The sequence below is a fragment of the Mirounga angustirostris genome, unplaced genomic scaffold (assembly GCF_029215605.1).
Source record: "Mirounga angustirostris isolate CCGP_5_RB_7025 unplaced genomic scaffold, mMirAng1.0.hap1 SCAF_3, whole genome shotgun sequence".
NCBI lineage: Eukaryota > Metazoa > Chordata > Mammalia > Carnivora > Phocidae > Mirounga > Mirounga angustirostris.
Window position 1 is genome coordinate 123,854,437 of NW_026991711.1, and position 26,705 is coordinate 123,881,141.

At 37.1% G+C, this 26,705-nt stretch overlaps 1 protein-coding gene and 1 long non-coding RNA gene across 10 annotated transcripts in view; both read left to right on the forward strand.

Annotated features, from left to right (window-relative positions):
• PKP4 (plakophilin 4) overlaps nt 1–26,705 on the forward strand; it is a 234,702-nt gene that overhangs the window by 130,579 nt on the left and 77,418 nt on the right. The gene's annotated exons all lie outside the window — the stretch shown is intronic.
• On the forward strand, nt 258–15,981 carry LOC135363882 (uncharacterized). The gene is made up of 2 exons (XR_010410159.1): nt 258–8,330; nt 14,352–15,981. It is a non-coding gene; the product is annotated as an uncharacterized LOC135363882 (long non-coding RNA).

Genomic DNA, 26,705 nt, shown 5'->3' on the forward strand with positions numbered 1-26,705 from the left:
GCATAAAGTATACAAATAAGATTAATAAAACTTTTAAAACATAAATATTAAATTATGTGATCATTTTTTAGTTATCCAGGCGGTTTTGGGTTTTTTTTTTTTTAGGAAGGGAAATTATACGCAAGGAGTAAAATTGTAAATCAAATATTTCTAACTCTGGTTTTGTAGTTAGTCAATGAAATAATTTATAAAGGAAGTTAAAATTGTTAAAAATAATTTTAATTCTATTCAGTAGAATTATTCAATATTTTTAAAAAGTTATCTGTACCTTTAGCACCAAAAAGAACAATTCACAAACTCAATAATATGGTATTGTATATATTTCCAAAGACATAGACCCACAGATTTAAAAATACATAATTTTATACATAGAAAATTTAATTCAACATTTAACGAATTCAGTTAGGACTTTTATTCTGGCAATTTAGCTAATTAAACTAACATAGAAATTCTCTTGATAAACCTGTAGAAATACTTGATGTATCAATAAAGCAAGTCAATACAGTGAGAAAATGGCAAAATAGAAAGGAAAATCCCAAGGTAGTAGAAATAGGAAAGAAACTGAAAGCCAGAGCCAGAAGCATTTGAGCTGCCTCTGCAGGAGATCTAGGGACAGTCAACCCATCCCCTCCAAACGCACTAGAGTCTTAGAATTAATACCCATACAGGGACCCAAGAATGAGGCCTTGTATATGTTCAAGATGGTACATGTGTGCTTAAGATTGCTGTATTAAGCTATGACCCTCAAAGGGCTGCACCCATGGTAACTTCCCAAGCTTGTACCACATGTGGATTTGGAGCCCAAATGTAATTCTTCACGTTGTTCAGAATCACCAGCTGAGAAACTGGCATCACTAAAGATGAGCTCACAATCAGATATTTTAAAACTTGAGTCAGAAACACTCAACAATGAGTGAGAATCAACTGGAAGAAGGGTACGATTTAGAACTTGAAGAACATGCTGTCCTTGGAGAAAGTATGACAGGTGTGCACAATATGGCAGGTACGAGGATGTTCATTATAGCATTATTTGCAAAAGTAAGATATGAGAAAGAACATAATTATCAGGATGGAAATGAGAAACTGTGGATAAGTGGACTCAAGAACAGTTAAAATGAAGTAATTACTTTACATATATGAACATGAACATCTTTGCAAAACAGACTTCTGAGTGAAAACCACAAATTGTAGAAGAATAGATGTAGGAGGATATCACTATGAACATATTAAAAGTATATGCAGCAGCACTATATAATATTTAAGCAGTGTTCTATATTGTTCATGAATGTATGTATGTGTAGTAAAAGTATAAAAAATATTTTGGAATGACACCAGTTTAAGATAGTGGTACCTCTAGGAAGGAAGGGAGGAGGAAGCTATCAGAAATTAGACCTTAGCCAAATCTATGTTATTTAAAATTTGACATCTAGAGCAAACATGACACGATATTAACATTTGTCTAAATGAGGAGGGTGGTTGATATGTGCATGGCTCTTAGATTATTTTCTGCACTGTAAGTTTTAAAATATTAAATAATTTCAAGGTTACATAGTTGAATTAGCTAATTCCATAGGTTTGTTTAAAATGTTAGTAAAAATACATGTTATAATATTTACTCTGAGTGATTTTGGTGTTTTGTCTCTTGATCTCAGTGCCTAGTGTGGTGTGTGGCATGTCACTGGGCTCCGTCAGTGACTTTTGGGTGAATGAATGGATTCTGCAGAAGGAGAAGTTGGGTTGACCAGAGAAAGGGGGAAAGCATGCACAGAGGTATATAGGATTCCCCACTGTGTTTGTATTGGAGCAGCAAGGATGTGTCCTAAAAGGGCCTAATGACTTATGAGGTTGGAAGGGTAAAGCTGGCATCTGATTGAGAACTGGGAACCAAGGTGATGATAAGTAACCTTCATTAGGTCTTAAAGGAGACCTGTTGAAAGTTGTTTTTGGGGCACCTGGGTGGCTCAGTCGTTAAGCATCTGCCTTCGGCTTGGGTCATGATCCCGGGGTCCTGGGATTGAGCCCCACATCGGGCTCCCTGCTCTGCGGGAAGCCTGCTTCTCCTGCTCCCACTCCCCCTGCTTGTGTTCCCTCTCTCGCTGTGTCTCTCTCTGTCAAATAAATAAATAAAATCTTTAAAAAAAAAGGAAAGTTGTTTTTGGAGGTAGTTGTCCTGGTAGTGTAGTGCATAGGTCAGAATGAAAAGAGACCAGGCAGCAGGCCAGGAAATCTATTTTGGAATCTTAGGGTTATGAGAAAGGCTGGTTTTGACATTCAGTGAACACTGATTAGAATCATAAATGATCCATTTTGATTGTCCTACTCACATCTCACATTGGATTCTCATGTATTCTTGATGCCCCCAACATAATGCTAACCCTTCCTTACAGCCTTCCCCAAGTTTCTCTGTGAAGGTGATCTCTCTTCATCTGAGCTCATAGCTGTTTGTGCCTTTGTCAACTCTCTATGAGGTGGTAAGGCCCACCCCACCCCCACAGCCCTGGCACAGTGCCTGGTGCTCAGCAGGCAGGCATCCAGATGCATGTTCATTGGACGAATCATGAACCTCAGCAAAGCCTCATGTGTTTTAAGCTTATCAAGTAAGGGTGCTCCACCATGAGGTTATCTACTTGGCACCTGTGGGTTGCTGCCCGTCCTTTCTCATATCTACCCTCTTTCAGTGTGCTTTTCGGTGGGCCGCAAGAAGACCATTGACACACTTACTGTGCTCTTGTGACCACCCGCTTTCCACACTAGCAAGGAGCCCGTTAGAAAGCAATGTCAGTGAAGGGAGCATAGGTTTTTGTCACTTGAGAGACCCCTCTGTGTCTTCCAGTCTCCACCAACTGTCACTCTCAGAAAAAGAATATAAAGATAAAGAAGAACAGAAATTAGCTATCAGACCCAAGGCCTCTTTCTTGTCAGCCATTGCTGATGTGCTCAAAGGAAATTAAAAGTGGGACCACTGTTTATGGCCATGAAGCTTCCTTTGGATTCAGGTCGTTCTTACATGAATTGAGTTTAACCAGCAAAAAAGGGGATTTGATAACTAGTTATCTTTCATATTGTTTTATTTAGATCCTGCACCAGAGTTGGTAAGGGGACCTGTAAGATTTTCTTAGGTTTCCTAGTCCAAAGATGGTGTTATAATAACGCAAAGGGAAATGAAAAGTATATTTTTCTTTACTTTTTCTGTTGTTCAAAGCATTTGCTGTTATTGGCCTTACCCTGTGAGTAAGAAGAAGGAGGCAGTGGCATGAGGTCTTATTTAGTATTCTTTTATTGTGCTGAATAATATACCATGGAGCCCTCTCCCAAAGGAGTGGCTCTAAAACTGAGCAGTTGGGTTCCCTCACACTTGTAGTACCAATGATGAGTTTTTAACCCATGCCATGAGATGTTCTCATTTTCTAGGTGGAGAAACTGAGCCTCTCCTTATTTTTATTTAGGAACAGTGCCCTGAAAAGTGAACTGCCATTGGCAGTTTATTTGTGGTATGCCTTGTTGAGAACTTAAAAAACAGAAATCATTAAAAATCATTTTAAAATCTTAATGATTAATTGCTTAGTTTCTTTATTAATGCCTCCTTGGAAATTTAGTTCTAAACAAGGTTAATAACCCCATTTCTGATACAATTTCTCATTTGCTTTATTTACTCCAAAAGAGCAGTAATAACCCAAGCAATATCAACATATAATGATCCTTAATCTGGAATTGATGGTGCTTATATCCTAAGATGATAATGTTAAGCCAAAAATAATCATTGTGACTTCAAAAAGCCTGAAAGTGAGTTATGAGATTAGTTAATAGAGAAGTTACAGCCTGTCTGCTTTGTGCCAAATATACTGTAGTTACCTATGTATTTAATATTTCCCCTCATTGAAGGTAGGCTATGGAAATACTTAATAAGGAAACCACAACTTTTCTCCATTTATAATGACCACAGTATAGTTCTTTATATATTTAATATTCACTTCATTTAAAGTGGGCTATGGGATCAGTTGATAGAGAAGACACCACTTTTCTTCATTTGTTTTGAGTATACTATATATTTAATATTTTTAATATGTATATATTTAATATTTTGCCTCATTCCAAAAGTTTTTGAAACATCTTTTAAAAATACAAAACTCAAAAATGGAATGAGGAAATGAGAGCACATGGAAGATAATGATTAGAAAAATAAAATGAAACCGAGGTGAAATAGTATAAACGTGTATGTTGCTAACATTCCCTGCATTTGCTAAAAGTAGGGAGCCACTTTGGCTCTGAGTGACCTAGTACCCATCCTAAAGAGAGAAACACGAATGAATTATATTCAAAATGTCTGTTGGATAAAACCAAACCAGGTTGCTCAGGATAATCTGCCATTCCTGGGGCCAAGACTTGAGTGCTTTCTCCTGTGAGTCGCCACTGAGAGACCACTTTGTGATGTGGCAAACAGCATCCTTGGTCGTCTCTCTCTATATGAAATCAGGCTCATAGGTTTCTTTCTTATACTGCTAAATGCGCTATAAATAGATAGAATAGCACCTTACCTGGAAGTAATTCTTCAGGAGGCTAAATCTGACAGTCTAGTTTGACTCAAAGATGATATTTAGCATATCATCAGATGGATGGGTTAATTTCAGGTCCTCCAATCAGGCAGCATGCCACGATGACTATTTCTATCTGCCACGCTTTTTATAGTCACGGGTAACAACGGGTGTCCTGTGTTACAGGTCACTGTGCAGCTACCTGGTGTGTGTGCCCTAACAAGGGACATGGCCCTCATGGGATGCTGAGGTGTGTACAGCTCATCTCAGGAGAATCTCAGCACAGTTAACTCAGAGGGAAGTTTGCTCTTTCAACCTCTTGCCTCCCATGGGCTAAGCAACAACCTTCAAATTCAAATTTTGATGAGCATGGAATTTATTCTTTTTCTCCTCGCAGCATCATCAATGGGGTTTCTTTCTGACATTAGTCTAGGTTAGATTTCACTGGATAAGATGACAGTAAAAGGTCCCGGTAGCCCACAGTGAGGGGCCCAGCTCCTCACCCCAGGATTTCCCCTGCCCACCTCCGCTCCCAAGGGCAAAGGAAGGGGCAGGGGTGGCCAGAGCAGTATTCTTCCTCTGTTTTGGGGTTTTGGTTTTATTTTGTTTTTTTACTGACTGTGGAGTTAAATAATGCTCATTTCAGACAACTTGTAAAATTCAAAAAAGTATAGAGTAAAACCCATAATTCTACCATTCAGAGACAACCATTTTATTTTCAAGTCACGCTTATTGAAGTGTAATTTACTTAGAGTAAAATTCACCCTTTGTAACATACAGTTTTATGATTTTTGAGATTTTTGATATGTGGTTGTATAACCACCACCACAAAGAACATTGCCACTAACCCCAAAAAAGAGTCAACCACTTTTAAGTGTTTGCTGCATTTCATTCTCTTCAATTTATTTTTTTTAAGTTTGAGGTCATTCCCCCTGGCTAACCTTGTGTCTTGTTCCTAAAATCCCACTTTGACATGTCAGGCCTAACTTTTAATGGCTCCCACTTGCCTGAGGAATTCCCAGTGGGACAAAAAACTTGAGGCTGAGGGGCGCCTGGGTGACTCAGTTAAGCGTCTGCCTTCAGCTCAGGTCATGATCCCAGGGTCCTGGGATTGAGCCCTGCATGGGGCTCTGTGCTCAGCGGGGAGCCTGCTTCTGCCTCACACTCTCCCTCTGTGCTTTCTCTCTCTCTCTCTCCAATAAATAAATAAAATCTTTAAAAAAAAAAAAAAAAGCCTTGAGGCTGAACCAGTGACCTAGGGCTGCTAATTCAGCAGCGGTTAGAGATCATTACAGCCTTCCAGTGGCAGGCGGCACAGCGTGGGAGGAAGACTTGGCCAGGGGAGGAAATAGTCTAAGGCAGATTCAGCCTTCAAGTATCCAAGGTGTGGCCTATGCTTCGTGTTTCATGTAAGCAGAGAAATTGCACAAGTGGTTCAACTTGTTGGGTAATAAAACTGTGCAAGGAGAAGAAAATGGAGTTGGAATTGAAAAGTCAGTAAATGAAAATATGATCAGCTTTGACTTCAAGAAACTATTTCTGAGATTTTACTGTACAGAATTCCAAAACTATCCCTGATTGCAGACTTGGAATCTTGCCATTCATTGTCCAGAAACAAAGTTACTTCTCGACAAGTTGTAGACGGTGAAAGAAAAAGTTTCTTTCTTTAGGGTACATAAGTTGGTTCCACGAATTTTATCTTGTAAATCATAGTTTGTCCACTTATTAAAATGGAACACTTAAGTTTTCATTTATATTGAAGTCAAAAAAAAAAAAGGTTCTTAAAAAATGGACCTTTTAATAATTGTAGGAAACATTAATGGCAACTTTTGGAATCAAAGTACAGATTTAAGTTTTCATTTTGATTTTTATACATTGTCTTAAACTTTGATGACCCCATTTGGAAACAGTTGGTCCCTTCACATTGTCTGTCCTTTGACTACTACTGATGTTAGGAAGTTACTCTAGACTGAGAAAAATCCTGTCCATATCAACTGAATGAGGGGGAGAATGGGTGGCAATATTGAAATTAAATAACTTCAAACTCTTCCCAAGATTCTCTCTCCCTTTCAGTTAGTTTAAAGCCCTGCTAAAATAGAATTCTTTATGGTTTCAAAAAGGTCATACAATCTTGACAAATAGTCTTCTTATCGACACTTAAGAAAAGAACTGTTATTTTTTAATGAAAAGATTTGATTCTCCACTGCCATTCAGATATTTTTTTACACTTTATGGGGTCATCTGCTAGTGCCCATCAGGCTTCCATTGATATTATTAAAAATTCTAAAAGTGTTTTAGGCTGACAGTAGCAGAAAAGGCTTTTTCATGGTTCAAGTCTTTTCTTCAGCGAATATTTTTAACTCATTGTGAAGTAAACCTCCTCAAATGATACATTCTTTAAAAATGAAGAGTCTTTGAAAAGATTGAATGTTTATGCCTTGACAGTTTATTGCTTATTTAATGTACCACTAGGAAGATGCTTGATATAAAGTTCTGTCCCTTTGGCCTCCAGAGCTCTCACCAGCAAAACCTGAGTTTTTAAAGTAATAGTTTTATTGAGATATATTTCACATACCATAAAATGCATACTTTTAAAATGTACAATTCATATTTTTAGTGTATTCACAGAGTTTGTTCAACCCTTACTACTGTTCCATTTTAGAGCATTTTTATCACCCTATAAAGAAGCCTTCTACCTATTAGCACCCCTTTCCAATTCTCCCCTCCGCATTACCCCTGAGAACTGTTCATCTACTTTCTGTCTCTGTGGATTTGCCCATTGGACATTTTCTATATATGATATCAGGCAATATATGGCCTTTTGTGACTTGGTTTCTTTCACTGAGCATGATGATTTTCAAGGTTCACCCATGTTTGTAACACCCATGTTGTATCAGTACTAAATCCCTTTTTGTTTCCAAATAATTATTCCATTGTATGGATATACCACATTTTGTTTATTCATTTGCCAGCTAATAGACATTAGGGTTGTTTCTACTTTTTAACTATTGTAAATAATACTACTATGTCTCTAGGTGTTAAAAGGGAAGATCCCAAGGGGTTTGCTTTAGGCATTCTTAGTTTGGGTGTCAGAGGGAGGCACAGGGAGTGATAGAAGTTTTCCTTAGCCTCTCCACCTACCCTCCTACTCCCTCACAAGAACTTGCCTTCTTCCTTTCTCCTCTGCTTTCTGTTATGGTAAATCCCTGTCTACTGCTGAGCTAGTTGTCTGTGTTAAGTTACTTTAGTGCGTAGTAGGTAAAGCTATTTGGGAGTCCTATAATATTCATCAGAATATAGTTCACCCAATTTCCATTCCTAAGTATTGTCTTCAGTCACTAGTGTCTGTCTTAATGGTCAAACAAATAAAAGTGCTCTGATTTCATTTCTAATTCAGACCAAATGAAGAATAAACTATTTGATATTTGAATCTAACTATCAGAAACTCTCTTGGGGATCTGTGCAGTGAATATTTATTAAATGGATGCTCTTATGAGCAAATTTCATAACACTGAATTTTTATGATGCAACTCCTATTGTAAACCCAGTAAAGAGTACAGCATCTGAAAGATACATAAATGAGTCTGTGGCTGACCTGCAGCTCTAAAGAAGTCATTTATCTCGAACAGTTTACTTAAGCACAGTTCTTCCAGAAGGCATTTTAATTACCGCTTCTCATTGCCATTCCAGTCACAAGCCAATTTCATCTGGGATATACAAATCCACGTGGCAACTATCTCTGCTGATCTGAATTAAACTTGTATAAGCTAGGTCTTCTGCAGGGCATGTGAGCCCAAGGTAATTCAACCAAAATTCCATTAAGCTAACCTATTTTAACCTAAGAATGTTACGATGTAGAATGTGGATTTTTTTTTTTTAAAGATTTTATTTATTTATTTGACAGAGAGAGACACAGCGAGAGAGGGAACACAAGCAGGGGGAGTGGGAGAGGGAGAAGCAGGCTCCCCGCAGAGCAGGGAGCCCGATGCGGGACTCGATCCCAGGACCCTGGGATCATGACCTGAGCTGAAGGCAGTCGCTTAACCAACTGAGCCACCCAGGCGCCCTAGAATGTGGATTTTAAGCCAAGTAGTTTTCATAAGCAGTAGTCTTTTATGGACCCAGAACACTATACAACAAAATGTTTTAATCATAGTAAATAAATATTTCAAAATGAATTACCTGTTTTTAAATTGAATATTTAAAAATGTTAAGCGGGTGATAAGGTTAGAAGGAACCACAAAAAGAGATCAAGTTTATAGTTTGCATCAAAGTTTCACATTATCTTGAGACTATTTTAATGTATTTGGTTTAATATGGAGGCAGCCCAACTATATTAATTTTCTAATTAATGAAGAGGAAAATACTTTTTAAAATTCAGAGGCCCATGCTTCTAAAATATATGTATCGTGCTATTATTTAATTGTCTTTTAAAGCACCATTTTAATTAAAATAACATTATTTCATTTTCTGTAATTTTTCATAGTTCACATTCTATAATTACTATTCTCAAAATATGAAGCTGTGATAAATTATTCAGTCAGTACAGGAATTACATTACCAGCCCCCGCTCTTAGTCATTAGGCTTTTTGAACTATGTGTATGTATTGATAGATTATAAAGTAATTTAAATAGGCCACATAGTATATTTCAAGATGCTTTCTGAAAAAAAGTTTACCTTTACTGCTTCATGGGAATTAACAATTACTTTAATCATGTATCTTGTATTTACTGTCCTTTGGGTTTTATCTGCATTCTTTTAAATCTTCATCTTAAGAAATGTTAGAAGTACTAAGAAGCACAGAGAATAGTACAACAAAAACTCAAGTACTCACATCCCAGAACTGAAAATTGTTGATAATTCATCATATTGGCGTTTTATTTAAAATTTCTTTACAATTCAAGCCCTCTTTGCCCCCATTCTCTCTTCCTGATAGCTAACCACAAGTATATAGTCTTCCAGTTTACTTTGTGTGCTTTTATATCATTATACATCCTTGACCAATATTTTGTGTTTCTTTTTTAACTTACACAATATGGTATAGTGTGTGTATCATTGTGCACTAAGTATTTTTCTACTCAGTATTTAGAATCTATCCATGTTGGTATGTGTAGATCTAGTTTATGTTTTTAACTGCTGTTATATAGATATTTCATGGAATGATCAACTGTATGGCCATTTCCTTATTGAAGAACATTTTCCTTCCACTTTTCCACTATAAATAATGCAACACTGAACATTTTTGAACCTATCTCTTGGTTTACACATATAAGATTATGGAAAATACATCATTATAAGTAGAATATTTGGGTCATAATAAATGTACATTTTCAATTTTTCTAGATCTTCCTGAATTGCTTTCTGAGGTATCTCAACACTTGTACACTCTCAAGCAGTATGTGTTAAAGTTCCAGGGTGTATGTGTGTCTGTCTCTCCTCTTTGTCTTTCTTTCTCTCTCTCTCACTCTTTTTTTTTTTTGGACAACATTTAAGATTAGGTAGGCTCTTTAAATTGTATCAATCTGATGTTATCTCATTTTACTTTGCATTTTCTTGATGACTAATGGGATTGAGTATTTTCATGTCTTTATGATCCATTTGAGTTTCCTATTCATATTCTTTGCCCACTTTTCTTTTTTTTTTTAAGATTTTATTTCTTTATTTGAGAGCGAGAGCAGGGAGAGGAGCAGAGGGAGAGGGACAAGCAGACTCCACGCTGAGCGTGCAGCCCAGTGGGGGCTCGATCCCACAACTCTGAGATCATGACCTGGGTCGAAATCAAGAGTTAGACACTTAACCAGCCGAGACCCCCAGGCTCCCCCCTCTTAGCCCGCTTTTCTAATGAGTGATTTGGCTTATTGTCTTTGGTTCTATCATTAGTTTTTTTTGCACTGAAATAACTCTGGGATGTATATGTAAAAATAGTACAGGTCTTAGTATATCATAGCACTGAAAGTACACTATATTAATCTATTTTTAGAATACAAGTCCTTTAGTGTCATTACAAGTACATAGAAGATACAACCTCTATATGATATATAATAATAGATACCTCATTATCCACATCTGCAGTTGAGGGAGGGTAAGAGCCCAGATGATACTAACATTACTTTCTATTTCCAGATACCATTTCATGACTTTGCATTTACACACATATTTTTTTGCAAATATTTATGATGTCTTCTCTAAACTCACTCAGTAAATATGTATACCTTTACTTTATTGTAGAGATACAAAGATGTAAAAGCCTGGAAATTTCCAGTCTAGCAGAAGGGACCATTTTGTATAACTAACAATATGACAAATATGCTTAGTAACAGCATAAAATGTATGTTTATATTTTATTATTTTTAATTTTGTGAAGAGCTCCATGTTGATCAGATTACATTGTCCTAGCTCTATCCCAGGAGGCTCTACCTGGGTGTCTTTGATTCTCAGTTCCTTAGGTTAAAATACTTTATATTAGGGTGCCTGGGTGGCTCAGTTGGTTAAGCGACTGCCTTCGGCTCAGGTCATGATCCTGGAGTCCCTGGATCGAGTCCCGCATTGGGCTACACCTGTGCTAATAGATGTTTTATACCCATTATCTTCTTTACTGTTCACAGTGTTTCCTTTCTGGTGTTTTGTGTTTTAGTTTGCTTTGGTTTTAATTATTACTGTACACCTGAATTTATTATTAGGATGATATTGCCCCCTAAAGATAGTGTTATTCTATTGGTTTTTCCACTGGGGTGTCAATAAATGGTTTGAGAAGACTTAAGCATCCCACTCACATCCACTCTACCACTCCAAATAGACACAGCCTATATAAAATTGTGCTTAACATACAAGGACAATTATAAAACCCCTAGCCGCCAGCCCCATCTCTACTACTACTGTTTTGTCTCTCCTTATGGAAACTGCTGTAGTTACCATTTATATTCTTGGTTGATCACAGACACATTAAAAGAAGTCATGTAGATATTAATCTAAAGATTCTAGAAAACAATCTTGAAAAACATATTCCCACTAATGTACTTTCTGAAGTTGATTATTTCAGGTGGGAAAGTTTACCATTTCTTCATCTAATCTCCATCTTCATTTTAATCTCCATGATGAAATAAAAGGAGGTTAGTATTAAGTTCACATTCTCATTACCATTTGGCAGGTTAAGGACCATGGAGCAGAAAGACTGATGAAAGTAATGAGATGTTTCTTTAACCCTTCGGAGAACTACTACTATATCTAGGTCTAAACCAATGATGTATGGAAAAGGAAATAGAAAAGTGAGTGCCATCCATTAGTGCATTTCAGCAGTTAATCAGCTTGTCCTAAAACTGAACATGGCATGTCTGCCAGGGTGGGGAGGGGAGGCAGCCGACGAGTTTGCCAGACTTGTAGTGACTGAATTGTTATTATGGCTGTCCTCCCTGAGGCTTCACAATCTATTTAATAACAAATCAGTCTAATCTGTTTGGTGCATGGATTTTTCTATTCTCCTGTCGTGTTACTCCACTATTAAATAGGGGGAAAAACACTCTAAAGCTGAGGAGGAGAAAAGCCTGTAGGCTACAGATTTTCACAGCTAAAAAATTTTTATATTAAATAATTATACATTTTAACCACTGTTACATAGTTTAGATATAACATTTGGTTTGCATTAATAGACTCTTATAATCCAAGGAGGAATGTCTTTAGGGTATATGTGTGTGTTTCTTTTAGCTTTTTTTTTTTATTGGAAAAGAACAAATAACAGCCAGTTATTCTAGTGTCCTGTGATGTGTCGTCTCTGCTTCAGAGCAAGTCAGTTAACGGTTGACCTACCCCCACCTTTAGTTACAGTATCAGTGGGGCTATTTGAGCCACAGAGAAAATTCAAGTGAAATTATCAACCATGATACAAGAACCTAGGTGCTTAGGAAGGACAAAGGACAGATCTAGATCTGTTTTCTCAGTGGCATTAATAAAATACTTCCCAGTAAAAACTTATTTGAAAATAGTGAGTGAAACAGTATTGTATTTCTATGAACATAAATACAAAGGTAGAAATTATATGACTGACAGAAGTAGTACATAAATCTAGAAGTTAAAACTTCGGTGAACTTTGCACCCGCTAACGAAATAATTAATATATCTAGATCAGTAATCATCAACAGCATCTGAACCCATTGATCTATCTTATGTTAATATTACAAAATGGGAGACAGTCAGAAATTATATTATCCTGATGTGACGCAGTGGGAGTACATGATGTCACTTGTGATGTATTCTTGCCCCAGAATTGCTAGTCATCTAAATATAAATACCTAGTCTTAGGAAATAACGAAGCCAAGGGAACATGTTAAAGGACAGTGTGCTGATGCCGTCAGTCAGATCCAATCTGTTGGGCAAATGAAATAATTTCAAACAGGAGAAAAAAAATTAAGAGAGAGGGAGAATGAAACTAGGCATTAGGAAGAGATGTTTAGAGACCTAGCAACCAAATATAACGAGTGGACCTTGATTTGGTTAGATTCAAACAAACCAACTGTTTTTGAAATCAAAACAGGGAATTTGAATACTGACTAGATATTTGTTGATATTAAGAATTTTACTTTTAGGAGAGCCTGGGTGTCCCATTCGGTTAAGCATCTGTCTTTGGCTCAGGTCATGATCCCACGGTACTGGGATCGAGCCCACGTCAGGCTCCCTGCTCAGCAGGAAGCCTGCTTCTCTCTCTCTCTCTCTCTCTCTCTCCCTCTCTCAAATAAATAAATAAAATCTTTTTTTTAAAAAAGAATTTTACTTTTAATATTTTAGGTGTGATAATGTTATTGTGAATGTGGTCTTTTTAAAGTATCTATTTATAGGTACATCTCAGGTATTTATTACTGAAGTGATAAGATGTCTGAGACTTCAAAATAATCTAGTAATTCGGAGAAAATAGTAGGTGAAGGTATAGATGAAATGTGACTGCATGTTCCTTTTTTTGAAGCTGGGTAATGAATACATAAGGGATTTATTATACGGTTTTCTTTTTTACTATATACGTGTGTGTTTTAAATATTGTATAACAAAATGTTTATTAAGTGCTAAGTGATTCAGCTCTTTATTTTCTGACTGAAATTATGGTTAAAATTTGTTTCATTTTTATAAAATTAGGATGGTTCTATTTCTTAAAATCTGAGTGGTGGATGTTCTCTTCAATAGTTTAAATAAAGACTATTTAAATTGCATAGACTGTGAATCTATATGGAGTGCTCCACACACTTCATGCTGCCTTTTCCATCAATGATGTTGGCTCGTTATGGCCATGAATGGGAGGAGGAAGTAAAAGGGAGATAAAGCTGATCAACCCCTTCTTCGTGGGGTTGCAACCCAATTTTTGTTCTTTTCATTCATATCTCTCAAAAGAAAAATGGTGGCCATTAAAGCTAAGAATTAACACAGTCTTGCCCAAATACTTGCCCTGTCTGTTTGCCGTGGAAGGTACCTGTTCAACCACTGAACAGTGTTTATGGATCACCCATTCTGTATCCAGAATGCTGTTTTAAGAGACTTTACCCTGACCGTCCATTATCATGATTGTCATTCCTTTTCATTTGTTCTAATAGGCTTTTTTTTTTTTTCATTCCCCCATTTGGTAGTTTGGAAACCCTTCGCACTTGTGTGTGGGGGATAAACAGAGAAGAGAAGGAAAAAGGTTAGGGTAGGGGATGTGTGACAAATTAGGGATCCACGAGAGCTTTCAGAAGATTTTAAAGCGTTCTAGAACCACTTTCCTAAGTTTTACTACATAGACACATAACATATGTTATGCCAAATGTTGACTGTATCCTTGTGTCCATTTTTTTTTCCAGAACAGTTATTGATGATCCTGGCTCTGTACTCTATCTCACGTGTGAATTCATTCCTCCTTCAGCACTAAAACAGCTATTTATGGTGCTTGTCTGTGAATTAAGAACTGAAAATGCTGTTACAGTGAGAAACATCATTTTTTTTCAAAAAGCAAAGCAGAAACTTAAGAAACATGTTTGTTCTTCTCACACAATGAAAACAAATTTTTTTTCAGAAATTAAAGAAACTTTACTGTTTATAAAAATTTTTTAAATAAATCTTTACATTGGGTGATCAATGGAAAGAAAGTGAATAGCATTCTTCAGACATATGCCAAATTTGATAGTGTCTTTATATGAGTATAAAGAATTGTATGTGAATAAATCATTTGCTTTTGAATGTCTAAATAGGATAAATAATCAAGGGAGTATATGTTTAATAAAAAAATTGGGGTTTATGATAAAATTGCTTTTAAGTAAATTTTTACATAGGCTTTTCAAAACATATTAAATCTTTTAAAGTAAAAAAATGAAATTGTATGCATCATAAACAAAGCTATTTATAATGACAAATTTTAAGGGGTTTGGATGCCAGCCAGTGTATCTTACTACAGATCTCTGCAGTTTAGTCCCATGTTCACTCTGCTCAATCTCATGCAGAGCAAGTAGAAAAACAGGACCCTTTCCCTACCCCCTACCAGTGCCAGCTCTTTTAAAAAATATATAAGATTTATGGGTGGCTGGGTGGCTCAGTCAGTTAAGCATCTGCCTTTGGCTCGTGTCATTATCCCAGGGTCCTGTGATCAAGCCCCACATTGGGCTCCCTGCTGAGCAGGGAGCCTGCTTCTCCCTCTCCTTCTGCCTCTCCCCCCAGCTCATGTTCTTGCTCACTCTGTGTACATGCTCTCTCTCTAAATAAATAAATAAATAAATAAATAAATAAATAAATAAATATATGTATATATATGATTTAAATTGTTTTACACATTTCTAGAAAGAGTATATTTGTGTGTGCTCTTTTTCTTATTTTAAATCTTTGAAAATGTTTTTCATTTGTTTTGTTTTGTTTTTACCTTCAGAGGGCTTTTGGAAGAATAGAAGTGAGGGAGACAATAGCAGTTATTAGACCATGGATGCAAACAGTTTGCAGTAGCCCATCTATTCCAAGGCTGACCCTTTGCCTAACTAACTAGCACCCTAAGTTATGGCAAAATACTTAGGAAAGAGAGCCTGATCTTGTATTTCGCTGTTTTCATCTCACTTGCTTTCACTCTTTCAAATGTCAACTGAAATGTTAGAAAACCCCTCTATTCTGATTTCTACTTTCACTGGTCAGAACACCTGTTGTGGGCTGGGCTTAAACAGAAATCATGCTTCCTGTATAATTTATGGGGATACCAGAGGGAACTGTTTGTTTCATTTTTTCTAGTACTACCTTTTTGAACTTCCCCTTCCCATATGGTCTTCTGGATCTTTTATTCATAGATTCAAAGCACTAACACAAAATGCTTTTGTCAAAGAATATTTAACATCTTCTAAAATGCGTTTACCTCCAGTCCCTATGAAAGTTACTTGAATTCTGAAAAGGACTAGTATTTCTTGTTCCTTTAATGTTTTTGCTCTGCATTAAATACATAATTTTCTCTTTAGGAAACTGGTCGGAGTATTATTTATTTATATCTTACCTTTTCCTGGAATTCATTTATACAGCCATTATCGGAGTCCAAAAATATGATAGAATAGCATGGGGAAAAGTGGAATGAAGAATTAAGAAAATAAGGGTGAGAATGAATAGAGCCCGTAATGAGACCAAAAATATTCGTGACAGTGGCTGTTTATACATTTTACTATAAACTTGCTAACTGCTAATGGAAACCAAGACTTTGCTGTCCTTATTACTCATGATATTTTAAAAACTAAAATCGTAAAGCACATTCTGAGAGTATGGCTATTTTTTTCAGGTAAAATGTCACAGAGGGAATGTATGGGTCAGACCGTAAGCCTTAGATCTTTCCCGCATTCCATGAGGTACCAGTCCTGCCTTTCTGTGGCCATCTTATTTGCACCTTCTGTTGGTCATACAGGTGACTGGGTGTTGATTGTGGATGGGTCAGCCCAAATCCATTCACTCTCAAGAAAGGTGACTCAGGGCTCGTGTCCTGGTACTGATGGGTCAGGAGCAACTGCATCCTACATGAAGGACATCATTTTTCAATCAAGTGCCCTTTCTTTTCTCTAACCTCAGTATCACCCTCAGATCATATAAACAATTATGAAGAGAGAGCCTTTGGCCTGTCTTGACTTGTTATGCCTTGCTTAGTCCAAATTATGGGTGTATACCATTTCAGGGGCATTTCAGAGCCATAACCACAAAAACAGTAATAAACTACCATTACGAGCATGTTGTCATGGTTTCCCTTTTCCTGACTCCTGAGATCAAGTGGTCCTCTCTTAGGAAGAAGGAATCGGTTTCCATCCAATAGAGAATTGGCCAGGGTCTGATACCATGATAAAAACACAGAAAGGAACCTCGGTCCTAGAAAAAATCATAAATTTAAAAGAAGAGTTTTTGTTTTTCTTGAGATTGATTGTGAACAGACAATAAATAAATTTGGAAGAGGCTCTTAAAAAGTAGTTAGATACCAAGAAGGATTGCTTTCTATTATTGCTCAGATATCCTTGTCTATAGGCTAGTGATTTCTCAAACTAGGTTCCTCAGAGCACCTTAAGGACAATAATGTAGTAGATGGGAATAGCTGTTTTCCTTCTGACTCCCCACCTCTGCTTCAGCCAGGCAAAGCAGTTCACCTTCATTATCTGTTCTACATATTGGCCTTCCTACCTTTGACTTACTGAAATAGACTAGTGGAAGAATGAAGAGCTATCCACACCTGTCTTGGGCAGAATAATCAATATATTGTTTAATTTTGTCTAACTGCTCTAGTTTTTCTGGTGGTGAGAGAGTAAGTCTCTCTAATGTAAAGGATCTGTTTCCTTTGCTTTTGTTTGTTTGTTTGTTTAGACAAATTTTAAGGGGTTTGGATGCCAGCCAGTGTATCTTACTACAGATAAGAGAGAGAATCTTAAGCAGGCTCCATGCCCAGCCCCGAGATCATGACCTGAACCAAAATCAGGAGTGGGACATTTAACCTACTGAGCCACCCAGGCGCCCCTATTTCCTAGTTAATTATTATCTAACTGAAAGACATGAGGTCCTTGTTTCCAAACATAGGAAAAATGAAACTAGTTATAAACTATCAGTTACCTGTTAGTAGGTGGTATGAGTTCTTGGAACATCAGAAGCTGGCTTATAGCATTAGAGAGTTCTTGATTCCATCTCAGTCTTCTAGACCCCACTTTTCACCCTGCTAATTATGAGTATAAAATAAACTCAAGGACATTCTTGTTGAGGGTCAGCATGAGGAGAAATTTGACCCATTTGCATGGTGAATGTTTTTAAGATTTGGGACTTCCAGGTGCCTGGGTGGCTTAGTTGGTTAAGCATCTGCCTTCAGCTCAGGTCATGATCCCAGGGTCCTGTGTCAGGCTCCTTGCTCAGCAGGGAGTCTGCCTCTCCCTTTGTCACTCCCCCTGCTCGTGCTCTCTCTCTTTTGCTCTCTCTCTTTCTCTCAAATAACTAAATAACATAAAGATTGTATTTATTTATTTGACAGAGACACAGCGAGAGAGGGAACACAGGCAGGGGGAGTGGGAGAGGGAGAAGCAGGCTTCCCACCAAGCAGGGAGACCGATGCAGGGAGCCCAATGCAGGGAGCCCGATGCGGGGCTCGATCCCAGGACCCTGGGATCATGACCTGAGCCAAAGGCAGATGCTTAACGACTAAGCCACCCAGTCGCCCCAAATAAAATGTTAAAAAAAAAAAAGGACTTGAAACTTCCACAGACATGATATTCAAGAAGTAGCATTCTCAAGCATTCAAGAGCACTCAAGACAGCTAAAGCACAGAATGAGCTCTACCTAGCTAAGAACTCACAAGACACTAGTAGAATATTTTGTAAATGCATTAAGAGAAACAGAGCAAAATTTTAAATGTACTAATTAAAAGGGTTGTCAAAGCAATACTAAATAGAAACAAAAAAGATTTAAAGTATGTTATGATATTTAGGGTGCCTGGGTGGCTCAGTCAGTTAAGTAGCTAACTCTTGATTTTGGCTCAGGTCATGCTCTCAGAATCCTAAGATGAGCCCTGTGGTGGGCTCTGCACTCAGCAGGGAGTCTGCATGAGATTCTCTCTCCCTCTCTCTGCCCCTCCCCCACCACGCACATACTCTCATGTGCACACACATGCCCTCCCTCTCTCTCTCAAATAAATCTTTTTTAAAAGTATGCTATGGTATTATCTCCATATCATAATTGAAGATTTAATTAAAATTAATGAAGATATAGAAATTTGTGTTCAACAGAATGGTTACTCATTTAAGGGAGTTTGTTTTAAATTTATCTTGTAACACTTCCAAGTAGAGACTAAAACTTAGCAATCATTAGTAGTTATTTTGCCAGATTCCTGGGGTAGAAATCCTGGGGTAGAAAAACTTAAGTGCATAATAGGAAATATGGAGTGACCTGGGAATTCTGGAGCCCAGAGTCCATATCTAAGAAGATTATGATGCATTTCATTAAAAAGCAATCTATGATGCCTAGAGGATAACAAGGTGCTAAGTAATTGCAATATGAATTCATTGCCAAAAAATAAAAACCCAGATAAACCATTTTTCTTTTTAACTGAGAAATGGACCTTAGAATCAGTTAACAAGTAGACTTATAAATATTAGAGCAATGGATTATAAAGGAAATTGTAGCAAACTAATAGAGAGTCACCAGAAGTTTTCACAATGGATTTAGAATCCAAAAGACTTACACACTTTCTAATAGAATAACTCCAATTAATAGAATAATAAAGCCTACCTAATAAGTGAAAGAGTTGAAAGGTACTTTTTAAACTAAGCAAATCACAAATTGGAAATAAGACAGTAAGGAGTTGGTAGAAAAAGAGAAATGCAGTTTGAAATTTATTTGAGCTACTGAGATTTTATCTGTAAACATATGGTAGTTCTTGAGGAGTTAAGATGTGCAGAAGAAATACAGAACTTTTGTATGGAACTCAGAACTTCCTGTCAGAACTCAAAATAGTAAAACTAATAGTAAAAATAGTTAATGAACATATGATTAATGAGTGTTCATCTGTTAATTACCTCTTTTCAGCAAAGGAAGATCACCTAAGAATCATTTTAAAAACATTGTGAAAGAATATGTTGTAATAGTGATATAAATAGATCATGTAATGCTCCTAAATTGGGATGGTTTAAGCAACCATTTGAAGACATTGTCATAACACAGAGGGGAAAGATGTTCGTTTTACTTGGATATGTCGAATATTATGTTGGTGGTCTCCCAAACTGGCTGATTCCCAGCCCTCACAATTTTTGAGCTGTGGGAATTGAAGCGAACTCTAGAATATGGCAATACATTTCCCACTGCTGCGTATCTCTCCCACTGGAGCCTTCGTGTTCAAATTTCTACCTGAGTGGTCCCAATACTAACTTACTGCCTCTTGATAGGTGAGTAGAAGGAGAGCTAGATCTTCTTTTTTGTTTTAAGACAAATGTTTCACACTTTGGGTTGTTATAGATATGTGAATGTTTCTTCCATCAAACACTGCTGGGCTCATCAGAGTCCTCTCTTAAGGTTTCTGGCTTTAAGAACAGCCTCCCAAAAGTCTCCTAACACCTTCTTGCCTTTGGGCATGTGATCCAATGGGGGTGTCACACAAGTACTGTAATGAGTATTTATAAAACAGTTGGAAGCACTGGAAGACATGGACTTTGTGTCTTCTCACTATTACAACCAAGCCTCTAATAATGTCTGGCACTCAGTAGATAATCAGCAAATATTTTATTAATTGGATTCATGTTATATGTACAATAAACCTCTTTAAGATACAGAAAGAGCCAAATCAAGCGGGTGGAGGGGGAATCTGACTCCATAGAATGAAACAGTTTCTAAAATTTACATAAGAATTACCTTGAAAAGAACAAAGAGTTAAGATTAAGATCAGCTATCAATTATTTACCATCCTACTCAAAGCTAGTTGATAAACACAGAATTAAGACACAATCTTTACCCTCAAGAAGTTGGTCATAGTTTGGTGACTGTGCTTAATTTTTGAACTGTTAATGAGGGTTCTCTATATACACATATATGTACGTGTGCATATAAAATTTCTTAATGCAGTGATTTTTTTTTTTTCTCTATATCCCTTCTCCCATTTTGCTAATCCGCCACCACCATCCCCTCTGGCAACCATCAGTTTGTTCTTCAAATTTATGGGTCTGTTTCTGCTTTTTGTTTGTTTCTGTTTTGTTTTTTTAGATTCCACATATAAGTGAAATCATATGGTATTTGTCTTTCTCAGACTTATTTCACTTAGCATAATACTCTCTAGGCCCATCCATGTTGTCACAAATGTTAAGCTCTCTCTCTCCTTTTTTTCTTATGGCTGAGTAATATTCCTTTTTGTATATATATATATATATATATATATATATATATATATACCACATTTTCTTTATCCATTCATCTCTCGATGGGTACTTGGGCTACTTTCATAATTTGACTATTGTAAATAATGCTGCAGTAAATATAGGGATACATATATGTTTTCAAATTAGTGTTTTCATTTTCTTTGGGTAAATATCCAGGAGTGGAATTACTGAATCATATGTATGTTCTATTAATTTTTTGAGGAACTTCCATCCTGTTTTCCACAATGGCTATACCAGTTTACATTCCCACCAACAGTTCATGAGGGTTACTTCTCCACATCTTCACCAACACTTGTCATTTCTTGTCTTTTTTTTTATTCTAGCCATTCTGGTAGATGGAGGGTGATATCTGATTGTGGTTTTATTTTGCATTTCCCTGATGACTAGTGATGTTGAACATCTTTTCACATGTCTGTTGGCCATCTGTATGTCTTCTTTGGAAAAATGTCTATTCAGGTTCTCTGCCCATTTTTAATCAGATTATTTGGGAGGTTTTTGGAGTTGAGTTGTGTATGTTCTCTCTATATTTTGCATATTAACCTCTTAGCAGATAGATATCACTTGCAGATATCTCCTTCTTTTCAGTAGGCTGCCGTTTTGTTTTTTTGATGGTTCCCTTCACTGTTAATACAGAGATTTTTTTTTTTTTTTCAATAAAACAAAGCAGTTAAGTTTTACAATTTGACTATGTTCTAGTCTCAGGCTGTGGCCTGGTTTTCTTTTCAACAGAGAAATAACTCTTGGGTTCTGTTCAATTCAGTTTGTCTTGTAGGAGAGTAATGGTAGTAGCCTGCACCTACTACTAATAGAAAGAACCCCACCTAGGTCTAGGAGAAAGAGGGAAAGGAGAGAGTAACATTACCACGTGGCTTCATCAAACTCTCCACTGCCCCCTACGCTACCGCTTACCTGTAGTGCCCACTAACGCAAGCTAGCCCACATCAGACACAGTAAATCGGAAGGAAATTGGGGACAGACTTAAGCAGACCATTTTTCAAAATTATTCCCAAGTGATACAGAGTGAACGTAATATTGGAGTGTTCAATTTCATGGGTATATAACATAAATATTGTAACAGGGTACCTGCATATGCCATTCCAGAATTTGTGTAATTCGGAAAGAGTTTCCAGACCGTTTCTACAGATTCTGTCCCCAAATAACATTGGCAGCCTGAAGCAACATGGCATGTGAGGGAACTGCAAGTAATTAGAAGTGCCTAGAGTGTAGGTTTGTGTGGAAAAGGGCAGACTAGAAGGAACCGGCTGGCAGAGGGCTGCCTGGGCATACTAAGATGTTTGAATTGTATCCTCTGTGGATCTCTTACGCATTAGCCTCACGAGAATGATGTCAGATCCAGAGGTTTGAAAAATCACGGTAGCGGCAGCAGGAAAGAGCCTGAAAGGGTGAGAAATCAAAGCCAGGGAAACAAGTTAGGAGAGTCTAAAAGGATGATCCAGCCAAAAAGACACTGAGAAGATGAAGGCCTGAACTGTGTGGTAGTAGGGATGAATTCAAACGGTGTATGTTTTAAGTGACTGCCGTGGGCCGGGTACTGCCTTAGTTTCTGGAGGTACAGCTGTGAATGAGGCCGACTTTGCTGCCCTCATGGAGCTTGCCACACTGGTGGGTGGAAAACAATAAAATGATTCCATGATCTTCAGTTTGAGTGACTAGGTGGTCATGATTACCTGGGAGTTGGCTTGCGGGGGAAAGAGTCTCATTATGTTGAATACAAAGTGTGTTATATCCAGTCTGCACTTGGAAGTACAGCTCTAGAGTTAAAGACTGAGGTTTGGGCTCTTTTCAGAGGGCCTGTTTGTATGTGTTTTCAGTCATAACACTTGGTTTGATGATAACATCAGTCAGGGCTTTTGGTTGCAAATGGAATCCTCTCTGGCTTGTGTAGGCACCACAGGAACTTACTAAAAGCTTTTTGGTATCATCTTGGTGGAATCTCTAGGAAGGCCAGAGAACCTGATTCTGAGTGAGCGTGTCCAGGAACAGTGCCCACTGCCACTGCTGGGTCCGCTGTAGATGCCCCCCGCTATACCACTGCCACCCCCTCGCGTGGCTTCCTACAGACCCTCACTCGCTGGCCCGCCCTCCCCGTAGAGCAGTATGAGCAGGCGCATTCTCTGCCTTGTGGGACAGTCCCAAAATAAGGGTTTTGAAGACACTGCACAGCCATACGTGTCTAGCAAACATATTTTTGCCTCCACTTATGTGTGAGATGAAAAATAAAACATTTAATTTCAGAAGTGTGTAGAATTTTACAGTGGTTTACTACAAATATTTATGTAACATTGTGATGAAGGTATGGTGTCTTCTTTAAAACTAATATTGTTCGCATTAATATATTAATTTGCTGATGAACTTGCTTTTAATTGTTGTTCACTGTGTGACTCGACAGTCCCAAACTTATGAATGGATTTCATTCTAGAAGGTTGTTGATAATTAAGTCATTAGAAATTGTGAATGCATCTTTCTACTGAAACGAAGTTACCGTGGGTGATTCAGTTCTCGTATTTTAAAATGTGTTTTACATTCCAGCGAAAGCTCCTAGAACACAAGCTACTTGGCATCTTCAGATAAGAAGTGAAAGGGAATGGGATGGAATCATTTGTGGGCACAGCGCCTATAGACACATTGTAGACAGTCAATAAAAGTTGGGGAAATGTTTCTAGGATTAGAGGGTTGGAGAGAGGAAGGGAAGAAGGCGAGTATAAGCCTGTTTCTAGTATGGAGCTGCCTCTAATTGTTCTGATAAAAGCAGGTTACATTCAGTGACATAACAGCATTTCAAAATTGCACATATTTATTGTCTAATCCCCCAAATCCCAGAGTAGTGAACAATTTAAGAATCATTTAAAATGAGTGCTTCAAAAGAAAATAGACTGTTCTGAATAACATGTCTTGACCAGTTATAACACAGAACTTATAAGATTAGTGTGAAGTAATTGGGCTGAATATATATATAGTCTTCAAAAAATACCGTGGAACTTTTTGCTTATTTTTAATCCTAATATTAGCTTATTTTCCTGATGATTTTTTATCTTTTACCTAAAATAGAGTAGCGAAAAATATTAACTGAGGTTTCCATTGCCTTCATCTAGGAATGGCTTGTTTTTTTATTTAAATTCAAATAATTAACATATAATATTAGTTTCAGAGGTAGAAGTCATGATTCATCAGTCTTGTATAATGCCCAGTGCTCATTACATCACGTGCCCTCCTTGATGTCCATCACCCAACTACCCCTTCCCCTCACCCCCTCCCCTCCACAACCCTCAGTTCATTTCCTATGATTAAGAGTCTCTTATGGTTTGTCTCCCTCTCTGATTTTGTCTTGTTTTGTTTTCTCCTCTCTTCCCCTATGATCCTCTGTTTCGTTTCTTAAATTCCACATATCAGTGAGATCATGTATTTTGATGACCTTAAAGGCCTTATCGGCAATAAAAATGCAACCTAATTGAGGCTACTGGAATTTCCTACCTGGAATGGAGGAGAATAAGTTGACCTGCTTGAGCAAAGTAATAACTGGTATTTTATATATACCTGACCATTCAGAACAATCAAAAACTCTATTATGGTGCCTGGGTCGCTCAGTCAGTCAAGTGTCTGCCTGCAGCTCAGGTCTTGATCTCAGGGTCCTGGGATGGAGCCCTGCTTAGCAGGGAGTCTGCTTGTCCCTCTTCCTCTGCCCCTCTATCCCGCTCTTGCTCTTCCTCTCTGTCTCTCAAATAAATAAATAATAAGTTTAAAAAATCTTTTTTAAAAATGTAAAAAAAAAAACAACTCTATTACTTCCTACAGTTTGCTGCCACAACATATATTAAGCATCTGCTATGTGTGAGGCAGTATGGCAGGCACTTGACATAAAAAGATGAGCAAAATAGCCACAACCTTTGCCCAGTTTGAGCAATTAACATGAATTATATCCTGTGATCTATAATTATGAGAACAAAAAATCTTGTAAAGGTATTTCATTAAAGTTTATGTAAGTTTCAAACTCAGAAGATAATTTTCATGATATTCCCACGAAACTTGAGGTATATTAAACATTTCTAGATGGCAGTTTAATTTATCACATATTTTAATATTGGCAGACCAGATGAACATTTTGATAGGATCACAGTTGGGTAATATCAACCTCAGTATTTAGAAAACTAATTTAGATGATAGAATGAAATAAAAACAGATTCAAGAGAAGTTGATTCAGTGTAGGGAACCAGTTTTGGAGTTGCAGAATATGATAACCCACCCTCAAGAGCAAGACGACAAATGTGCCCTTACTGATATTTGACCAAGTTGGCATCTTTTCCTGTCCCATCAGTCCCTTCTGAAATCAGGAGTGCCTCAGATAAAGGAACATCAGCAGAGTGCCAAAAATTTGCATTAACTGATTGACTCCATTCACCAGGAGCCTGCCCCCCTGCTTGCAGCTAGTTCAAGGTCCTGGAATGTAAACTGCTTTGCCTCTGACAAAGTAAAGGCAGTTCACTCAGGCACAAAGCTGAAGTTTAGGGAGTTCTTACAGAATCTGGAGTTTCATTAACCACTTAATGAACTGGGGAAATATCAGGGGGTAACAAGAACTTAAAATCATAGAACTATAGCACTCAAAACATTTTCCCTTCTCTGTTCCAAGTCCTTTATTTTATAGTGTTTCCTTAAGCCCAAAGTCATACACCTTTTACTTAAATTTAAAACACTCTAAAAATCTGCCAATATGTACTTTTATTCTGATTTCAAAAAAGTACAAATGTTTAAGAAGGAAAAGAAAAAAACTTTTAGTTATACCCCACAGAAATAACTGTTAACACTTTGGTTTTTATTTTTCCAGACTTCTTTCTAGGCATACTGTATATGTGTATGTGTACGTGTTTAATGCAAAAATGGGATCATAAGCCATTCTGCCATATATAGTAGTGAGAAGCCCTGACTTTGGAATCAGGCCATCCTGGGTTTAGATCTCAGCAGTTCTGGTTAACAGCAAAGACTTTGGCCAGTTTCTTTCCCTGTAAAATAAGGATGATAATGTATCTATTCATAAGGTTGTGGATAATATAAAGGAGATAACTTATGTGAAGTACTTCATTAAGCAAATGTTTGATAATCTAGCCTCTTGTTCTCTTGTTCCTATGTTCTACCACACTGTCCCCTTAGCACCCTGCTTTCCTGTAGTTGGAGGGTGGGGAGTGTGAGGCGGGGGACAGGGAGGCACAGATAATGTTTTTATGCACAAATTTCTTAAAATTTAAATTTATTAAACTCTGTTAGAGACATGTAAAGCTAAAATATTCTCCTGAATTTTCAAACCTTATATTTTTTATTCAAAGGTTTATATGACTTAAGTTTTATAAGGTAAATTCAGTTCAAACTAACCCCATTAACTTTTGTGTCTATTAATAGTTTCCAGGGCTTCTTTTGAAAATAGCTAAAATGAATGAAGTTCTTAACAGCCTTTTGGGTCCTTTTTAATGTGTTGTGTTCAGTGTATACATATATAAGTACTTTGTGTATAATGTAGATGTTCTTTTTAATGTGTATGTAGTTTTCATATTATCACAAAAAGCAACATAATACATCATAAGTACCATGAATATCATATATAGTTATGCTATTTTCTTTGTCTTATGCAAAGGGAATCTTATGTCACTTTATAATTTGCCTTAATTTTCTAGTAGAAATACAGTTTTGTCTCAAATTGATATGGAAGGTTAAATAGTGTCTAAAAATTCACTTAGAAGAGTAGCTTTAAATTCTGAGATTTTTATAATTTTATGTAATGAAATGTGAAAATTAAATGTTTAT